This window comes from Sinocyclocheilus grahami, unplaced genomic scaffold (genome assembly GCF_001515645.1).
Source record: "Sinocyclocheilus grahami isolate Dianchi unplaced genomic scaffold, SAMN03320097.WGS_v1.1 scaffold1321.1, whole genome shotgun sequence".
NCBI lineage: Eukaryota > Metazoa > Chordata > Actinopteri > Cypriniformes > Cyprinidae > Sinocyclocheilus > Sinocyclocheilus grahami.
In genome coordinates, this window is record NW_015506500.1 from 17,814 (window position 1) to 28,136 (window position 10,323).

At 39.4% G+C, this 10,323-nt stretch overlaps 1 pseudogene; it reads right to left on the reverse strand.

Annotated features, from left to right (window-relative positions):
* Positions 1–4,011: 4,011 nt before the first annotated feature.
* LOC107569173 (translational activator of cytochrome c oxidase 1-like) lies at positions 4,012–8,507 on the reverse strand (annotated as a pseudogene).
* Positions 8,508–10,323: the final 1,816 nt, after the last annotated feature.

Here is a 10,323-nt window from a genome sequence, read left to right on the forward strand (position 1 = left end):
TTCTGTTGATGCTAGATGCTAATGGAACCTGCTTCAGGAGAATACAATTATCTAAATATTTCAAATAATTTCCTCAGAAATTGGAAGATGGTGTTGACATATCATGGCTGTGACACAGGAAATATTAACATTAGGATTTAAAATATTCTAAAACTAACTTAGCAGAGCCTGTCTGACACTGATGTACTCTGCAGAGGTGAACTGTGGCGAGGGGGTCCTTTAGAGTGACAGCTGCCCCTGATATTCCCTGATTTTATTACATTTTATTGAATGTCTGATGGTGTTGACAAAAAGTGGGGACGCAACTTTAAAATCGTATTAAACATGCATGTGTCATTAAAAAACAACCTTGCTTTGATAGGAGATATTATTAAGTGTTGCTTTTGATAAAACAAGCTCTTTTTCATCATTAAAAAACATGTTTATTCATTTTATTGCTTATGAATGATTGAACCCTTCTCTGTGGACACACTGTTTTAGATGTAGTGAGAGGACATTAAGAAACACAGATTTGGTATAATAATGAGAACATTAAATTGAAGGTGATAATTGTGTTAAATACATTCTATTATTAATCCCTCATGACATTTAAAATTGAAAATATTTTTATTTTTAAAGCTAATAGCAGTTACCCCTGCTGGACCTGTTTTGTCCCACGTCTCAAGAATTACTGGGCAGCAACAAACAGGTCAATGACTAAAGACTGGAAGTGGGCTTGTTCTATCAAACAGGCTTTTATGAGAACTGACTGACCTAAAGCCATGACACTGGCTATGTATCCAAGTCAACCATACTAAGCAAAAATGACACATTTGTTTAATTTTTGCTGAATAGTGTTGAACTTGAACTGCTGCATCATATTCTTCATGTGATTTGTTTGAGCTGTGCCCTCTACTGTACAGACGTGAATCCTTCAGACTGAGGCGTATTCATTTCACTTTTTGGCTCCCAAACTCTGGAATAGCCTTCCTGATACCGTTCGGGGTTCAGACACACTCTCTCTGTTTAAATCTAGATTAAAGACACATCTCTTTGGCCAAGCATTCAAATAATGCATCTCATAATCTTGTACTGCAGTTATATCTGATCAAATGTACATTATTATTCTTTAGCTTGGGTTAAACAAATCAATTCTGCTTGGTTAGAACAGCAGCTACGCTAATTATGTCTCTATTTGTTTCTCTGTTTTTGCCGTAACTATAGGATTTACACAAGCTTCAGTCTGGATCCAGAACACCTGAGAAGAGATGATGCAACCCCTCAGAGGACCTCAGATGATCCCAACCCTGAAACAACATACAGAACTACCACATTTTGCTATAAGTTTGATTGCATCATATAATAATTGCTGTTAATATTATTCATCGTCTGTTTTATTACGTCTTATATTGATTTTTCCGTTCTGCTGGTTCGTCTGGTCAGAGGAGAACTGGCCCCCCGACTGAGCCGGGTTTCTCCCAAGGTTTTTTCTCCATTCTGTCACCGATGGAGTTTTGGTTCCTTGCCACTGTCGCCTCTGGCTTGCTTAGTTGGGGACACTTCATTTCCAGCGTTATCGTTGGCATGATTGCAAAGATATTATTTAAACTGAACTGAGCTGGATGTTGACATCACTGAATTCAATGATGAACTGTCTTTAACTGAAAAATGAGTGTTTACTATTGTCATTTTGCATTATTGACACTATTTTCCTAATTAATGCTGTTCAGTTGCTTTGTCACAATCTGTATTGTTAAAAGCGCTATATAAATAAAGGTGACTTGACTTGACTTGACTTTTGTTGTGAAAGGGCTTTTACACTTTTAAAATTTTTTTATATTAAAAACAAACAAGTAAGCCCTGCCCAGATTTAAAAAGTAACTTAAAAGTAACATAACACATCACTTTCCATAAAAAGTAACTAAATAACAGAATTAGTTACTATTTAAGGGAGTAACACAATATTGTAATGCATTACTTTTAAAATAAAGCAATAAGCCCAGTGAAGTCGTGGTTTACAGTGAATTTATAACAGCAAAAGGGCGTTGTTAGGTATGACGCGAAGCTGAGTTATAGCTATTATAAATTCACTGTAAACCTCAGCTTCAAGGAGCTTACTGCTTTCATAAAACGGTTATTCCATATACGTAGTAAGGTTTCACAAAATAAAACAGAGCAAATAAAGTGTAATGATATTAATAAAAACCGTATTCTTCCACCAAACAATGTAGCTCCTCAGAATCAGTTGTGGTTCCAACAAAGTGGTTGCCGAGCAACACACAAATGTAAACAAAGGTGTATGTTACTTTTTCTAAAGTAATTTACAACAGCTTCGAACGTGGCTCAGCCAGTCAGAATCAAGGACCGGAACTATCCGTTTTATAAGTAACTTTCCCCAACACTGGTTGAGATCTCTTCCTAAACTCTAGAGGAGACACGCGTGAGATTACTCTCAGGAGAAACATCACGGAGAGTGTCCATCTGTGAGAAACTATAGAGATGTTAAACAGATCTCACTCCTGTTTGTCTTCCTGTCAGGTGAGTTCGACACGCTGGCCAACGAGGGTCATGAGGTCACGCACGACTTAGACGAGATTCTGATTCACAAGAACTACATGGCTGAGACCTACCACAACGACATCGCCCTCATCAAGTTAAGTCTGTATTATTATATACACATGTATTACTATATGAATAGTTATGTCTGATAATGAGGTCTGTTAAACAAGCAGCCCAAACCAAGGCTTTACTTATAACATAAAATCTGATACCTAAATAGATGGAGTAATTTGTGTTTAAATATGAAATTCATATTTTTGAGTTGGGAACTCGATGAATTGGACCTTAAAAAAATTGTGACCATATATATATACAGTATATATATATATATAAATATATATATATATAGATAGATAAGGATCAATATTTGAACTGATTAGAATTTTTCTAACCTTATCAAAACACAAACCTTTAATATGTCAATCACTTCAGTTGAATTATTTCAAATAATCTCTATAATGAAATTAACATCAAATACAATAGTTGCTGAAAAAAGATATAACGGTAAGCGCTCTGCTAGAATTAATTTGAAATAATTGCCTAATAATCCCCCCCCCCTACGTTCAATGGTTTAATGCTGATGATAGATGGGGCAACTTTTTTTGAGCAATGTTTCTTGGGCACTTTCCCACTGAGAATGGGTAACAAATTTCTATCTGGATACTTTAGATTGGTCGTGGACCCTGTGTCTCACCTGGTTGCCCGATGATGGAAACTAACCAAAGTTGTCCCGCAACATTGCTCAAAGAGTTGCCCCGTGTATCATCAGCCTTAGAGTTTTTAAGTTTAGCTCATCAAAAACCAATTCATATTAATTATACATTCTAAAAAATGACATATTCCTACATTGTCATTGTCATGTGAGGTAAATCCATAACTAGACAGGCCATATAATTTTTATGAAATACATCAAATGTTTAAAAGAGTAAAGGCCCGTTCACACCAAGGACGATAACTATAAAGATAACGATAAAGAAAAATTGTTCTCAATATTAAAGAATAGCAGAGTCCACACCACAGCTATAACGGTAAAGGTACAGAGAAACGATATCAATCAATTCAATTGGTGTGAACTGGGCTTAAAACAGCCTGAGGACATTTTGCCCCCACACTTATCTCAGGCAGTTTTTTCTTTTTTAACTTTCGGTGTCACTTTTGCTCTGAGCCACAATGAATACCTCACCCTGATTCTCACTGTTCAATAAACGTTTGCATTGAGCAGCTATGTTTTTTTTTCAGGACGTGGGGAAAAGTCCTTGCAAGGTGCCTTTCTATCTCTTTTTATCCAGATCTGCATAAAAAAAAGGTGTTTATGATCACAACATTCAGTGCATAATGCTAATCAAAGTGATAAACATCTATGACTAACATATCTTCTTTATTGCCACGTTGAAGATATATCATTATTTATTTATTTACCATCACACAAAAAAATCCAAGTGAAGTACAACAAATTTTGGCCAAGCAGGTCCATTTCTTTCAGTTGCTCTTAAGGCATGTCCATCTATCTGTGTGTTCTTCCATTTGTCAGTTGACTTGTGAACTCTAGGTCTGTGTATGGACGTTATCCCATACCCGGACCACATCAGGACAGTCATTGAGAGCCTCCAGCAGTGAGGATACGGTCTCTAGCTGAGTCTGAGTCAGGAGAGACGGGGTGTGAGAAACAAACTCCAGACCGGATGAAAGCATGTGTACCCCTAGACTTTCTAGAGCGCTCCGCACAGCCTTCATGGACGCAATGTCACAGATAAACTGAAAGGGAAAGAAGGGTTAACAATTGAGAGAATTCTACAAGTAAAATTCTACACAGACCTCAAACGGCTGATGATCATGTACCCCCTCTGTACCCCAGTTTGAGAACCGCTGGCTTAATATAATCACAAAATTATATGATCTCCTGCACATCTTCAGCTCCTGCCTCAATGGCCAGCTCTAGAGCTCTCTCAGAGGAGATCCCATCTCTGGATGCTGCCACAACACCTTTCCTGTCAAAGTTCCAGCGTGATCCTTCACACAGCGCCCCACTGTGGACAAACAGAGAAAAGTGGTACACTGAGTTATGCTTAAATACTATTACTACATCTTGATTTTGATCTAGTACAAATCAGTACTAACCCATGTTTCATCAAGATACGTTTGATTTCTTGATGGGACCGTGTGTTGTTGTCAGTCAAAACCTCAATGAGCAGTGTGCACCCGCCCGGTCCCGTGGCCTCATAAACATACCGTACTCCTGGCTTTGATTTCTATTATACATAAAAAAAGAGTGCTATTATTAATTATAATATCTCATCAATACATAATTAACAGGAGGATTTTCCAAGATTTTTTTCAGTGACGGTTTATATTGACTACACCTGTCGAGCTGCAAAAATGACATGAAAACATTTAAGGAATAATACAAGTCATATGTCTTCAAACGTCTCCTGAAGTCATGACATGAGTGTGTATGTGTTGAAAAGACTGATATGTCAGTCATAATTCACTGATCTCCTTCCCCTCCACTGAGATACAATTTGTATTGACTTCATTTACTATACTTTTATAGAGTCTTTGTGTTATTTATGGAGCGGACACTGCAAACGATTGTTGTTTGGAAAAAAAACATAACGTATGCAGGTGAGTGAATGATGACAGTCTTCAGTGTCACACAATCCCTCAGAAATCATTCTGATTTATTACCAACATGCTCATTTATTATCAAAGTCGGAAACAGTTATGCTGCTTAATATTTTCTGGAGGATTTTTTTTACAGGATTCTTTAATGAAAAAAAAGTGAAAAAGAACAGCATTTATTCATAATACAAATATTTTCTAACAATATAAGTCTTTACTAACACTTATATTACACATCCTTGCTAAATAAAAGTATTAATTTCTTTAAAAAAAAAAATTTAATTTCTTTACTGACCCCAAACTTTTGAAGGGTAGTGCATATTTTACAAAGAATTTATATTTTAATAGAAATAAATATTGTTCTTTTTTACTTCAAAGAATCCTGAAAAAAACTATCATAGGTTCCAAAAAAATTAAAGGGGTCATATGATGCGATTTCAATTTTTCCTTTCTCTTTGGAGTGTTACAAGCTCTTGGTGCATAAACAAGATCTGTAAAGTTGCAAAGACTAAAGTCTCAAATCCAAAGAGATATTCTTTATAAAAGTTAAGTCATCCATGCCTACCTAAAACAGCTCGTTCTAACACACCCTCACATATCTAAGTCACGACGTGGGAAGATTTGCATAATGCCGCCCAAATGTTCACGCAAAGAAAGAAGGCGTAACTTTTATTCTCGCTGTAGCATTGTTGTTGCCACCGCCGCCATGTCGTGAAGGCGCTGTGTGTTTCGTTGTGAAAGCGAAACTACTTTGGTTGGCCTTCCAAAAGAGGACAATATCCGCTTCGTCATGCCTGGAGCTGATCCGTGCTGGTCGCTGAGGAAATACATCAACTTCGCGCTGTCGATCGCCGGATCGGCTTCCACCTTGGATGAAGCGGAGTCCAGCCCGGGGTCGTCATATGTGGTTGCCGCAAGCCCGCCGGCCGCTCCTTCGTCAAATCCGCCGGCCGCGCCGTTCTCAAGCCCACCCGCCCCTGCTCACTCAAGCCGGCCTCCGCTCACTCTAGGCCACGGCTCACTCTAGGCCTCCGGCCTCCACTCACTCAAGGTGTGTGACGCTGTTTCACTGTGAAAGCGAAACTACTTTGTTTGGCCTTTCAAAAGAGGACACGACTAGAAATCAGTGGTTAAGTTGTATTTACAACACTGTTCCAGAACAGTTTAACCCAAATATTCAGATGTGTCCAGCGCATTTTATGGACTGTTTCCTGATCCTGGGAGAGTAGACTACAATACCGGCTGTCAGACTGTAAGTACGTTTTTTATATTTAAAGAATTTGCCACTGACTGTCGGGTCTGGGGTCTGATCACCTGTCTCTTGTTGTCTGTGTGTTTGTGTGTTGCGCGTGGCTTGTTTTGACAGCTCGCCACGTGAGCATGTCAGCATGATCGTTGTCCCCGCCCTCCTTGTTTCACACCTGGTTCTGGTCATCTCATTAGCTTCCCCTTATAGCTCCTCGTGTTTCTTTGTATGTTGTCAGTTTGTTGTGATTATTCCCGTGCTCTGACTGTCCGTGTATTATCGCTCACCAGTTCTGTCTTGTCTCGTCCAGGCTCCAGTGCTCGTAGCAGTCTGTTTATGTGTCCCGCACCTCTCTGTGCGTTCAGGAACCGTGGGCTACCTCCGGCATCCGCCTACCCTGGGACTCCGCGGTCTCATTGTTGGGCTTCTCAGCCTCTCGCTCGGATTAGCGAGCTGCCCCTCCGGCTCCGTCTCCTCTGCCGCTGTTGCGGCTTGTTCCAGCCCCTGCTCTCCACCCATCTGTGTGGTTGGGGTTTCCACGACCACACGAACTGTCCGCGAAGGCGCTTATTGCCCGCGGTGATAATCTCTGCACAATAAAGCACCTGTTGAACCCGCACCTGAATCCAGCCTCATTGTCCGTAACACTGACGATTCAAACGCGAGTTTTTTGGGCAGTATAGAGTAGCACTTGTTTGTCATTTCTCCGATCACAAATGCAGACATGGTTTTATGTTTACGCGGCGCGATGCAATGCAACGCGTAAAAAGACAGTATAAGTCATTATATTTAATTATGTCCCCACTGGAAGCAACAAATGGCTCTTTTATAATGGGTTTTAATGTTTTTGTCTAGTCGCTCCGGCTGGACAGGGCATCACAGTATGGTGAGGGGCGTAACAATCACAACGCACTGGATAGCTGGCCAATCACAGCACACCTCGCTTTTCAGACCGATTAGCTTTGTAAAAATCAACGTGTTTCAGAAAGGCGGGGCATAGAGGAGAAACAATAATGTACAGTATGTGGAAAATAATGTGTTTTTTGAACCTTAAGCCGCATAAACACATTTCATTACACCAAATACACAAAATAATGTTCTTTTTAGCAGCATCATATGACCCCTTTCAGCTCATTGATAACACATTTGCATATTAGAATTATTTCAAAAGGATCATGTGACAATGAAGACTGGAATAATGGCTGCTGAAAATTCAGCTAAAAAAAAAAAACATCGTACTGATCCCAAACTTTTGAAAGGCAGTGTGTACAGTGCCTTGCGAACGTTTTCTTTCCCCTTAATTTTTTTCACATTTTGTTATGTTGCTGCCTTACTTTTTTTCTCCACAGTCTACACTCCATATAACATAATTACAAAGGAAAAAAAACTGATTTGTGAAAAAAGTACATTGCATAAGTATTCATACCCTTAACTCAGTAGTATGATGCGACAAGCTTTGCATATCTGTGATTGGCAATTATCTGACATTCTTCTCCTCCACTTATCACCTCTTCAGCTCTGTCATGTTGGAAGAGGGCCGACAGACATTTTCAGCTTTCTTCAAAAATGTTTGATTGGTTCAAGCCCAGGCTATCAAGGACATTCACAGAGTTGTCCATAAGCCTCTCTTGCATTGTCCATTGTCCTGCCCAATCCGAGGTTCTGAATGGTCTGGACTACAGTCATGGCCAAAAGTTTTGGCAGTGACATAAAATAAATGAATAAATAAAATTTGTGTTTTGCAAAGTTTGCTGCTTAAGCTGTTGTGGTGTTCATTGACATTGTTTCTAGATTATTGTGTAGAGTGATCAGATGCATTTTAAATAATTGCTAAAAGTTTCAATGGCCAAAAAAATTAACTTTTCACAAAAAAACAAATGTCACAGTTTTTTTGATCCTGACACAAAATGACCAGCTAACATTAATTGACTAATCATATCAGCAGCACATGTGAAAGTGTGAATGAGTACTAGTCAGGTGAAATCACTATCATAATAATTAGATTGTAAGAGCAGACTGATTGCTATAAAAGGAGGGAAGAAGCGCTTCCAATCATTGTGTTCGTGTTAACAATGGTTACCTCCAAAGAAACATGTACAGCCATCATTGCGGTGCATCAAAATGGCCTCACATTTTGCTACACAAATTGCTACAAATTGGACAGCAGAAGACTGGTGCAAAGTTATTTTCTCTGAAGCTCACTTCCGACTGTTTGGGACATCTGGAAATCGATTGTTCGGAGAAGAAAAGGTGAACGCTACCATGAGTCCTGTGACGTGCCAACAGAGAAGCATCCTGAGACCATCCATGTATGGGTTTGCATTTCAACCAAGGGAGTGGGCTCTCTCATAATTCTACCCAAAAACACTGCCATGAATAAAGAATGGTATCAAAACGTCCTGCAAGAGCGACTTCTTCCAATGATCCATGAGCAATTTGGTGGTGATCCGTGCATTTTCCAGCATGATGGAGCACCATGTCACAAAGCAAGAGTGATAAAGAAGTGGCTCGAAGATCATTACAGTGAAATTTTGCATCCGTGGCCAGGCAACTCCCCGGATCTCAATCCCATAGAGAACCTGTGGTCAGTCCTCAAAAGGTGAGTGAACAAGCAGAAGCCCGCAAATTGTGATCAACTCCGAGAACTAATAAGGCAAGAATGGATCGCCATTCGTCAGGATTTGGCCCAGAAGCTAATATCCAGCATGCCAGAGCGAATTGCAGAGGTTATGAAGAACAAGGGTCAACACCGTAAATATTGACTCGTGTATATATATATATATATTTCTTTTGCCAATAAAAGCCTTTAAAACTTATATGCTTATCATTGTTTTTCAGTATACCATAGAAACATATGGAAAAATAATCGTCAAATACTGAAGCAACAAACTTTGCAAAACACAAAATTTATGTCACTGCCATAACTTTTGGCCATGACTGTAGGTTTTCATTAGGACTATCTCCGTATACGTATTGCTGTGTTGAGCTTTCCTTCTCTAATGAGTCCCTTCTGTAAGTTTCTCCCATCTCCATATATGATCATGGAGCTCAACTGTAGAGACTATCAGCTTCTTGGTCACCCCTCTAACCCCTAAGCACCTTCTACATCGATTGCTCAGTTTGGCCAGGAGGCCAGCTTTATGAAGAGTCCTAGTTGTTCCAAACTTCTTTCATTAAGGATAATGGAGGCTACATGCTTCTGTGAACCTTCAATGCAGCAGTTTTTTTCTGAACTCTTTCCCAGATCTTTCCTTGTTACAATCCTGTCTCTGAGCTCTACAAGCAGTTCTTTTGGAAAAAAAAGTATCTCACACAGCTCCGGGGGTGAACAAAGGCCTCTTGTAGTGAATCGATGCATTTTTGTAAGAAAAATAACCATATTTAAAATGTAATAATCACTTTAATCTAGCTTGCGCTCACTGTTGTAAACCGAAGCAGTTCCGGGTGGATGACGTATGCGGTTGACGTTGCGCATGTGCTGCACACATCTGAATATTTGGGTTGAAGTGTTCTGGAACAGTGTTGTAAATACAACATAACCTCTGAATTCTAGTCGTGTCCATTTTTGGAAGGCCAAACAAAGTAGTTTCTGTCACAGTGTCTGGTTGTGGTGCCCAGGACTGGCCACTTGAGGGCACTCTCCCGTTTTTATGTTATGTGTTGAACTCCATTTCCCATAGTCCCTTGCTTGTCATTCTGTCTGATCATGAGCACCTGGTTATCAGTTCCAATCATTTTCACCTGTTAGTCATTTACACTTTATCCCATCTATATATATATATATATATATATATACCATGCTCACTCTGTCTGTCACTGCTGCTATATTGTATTTGTCTTCCCATGTCTTGATGTTATCTGGAGTTCACCGTGTTATTCTGTTTCTTGTGCTTTGGATTACCTTTTGTCATGTTTTTGTT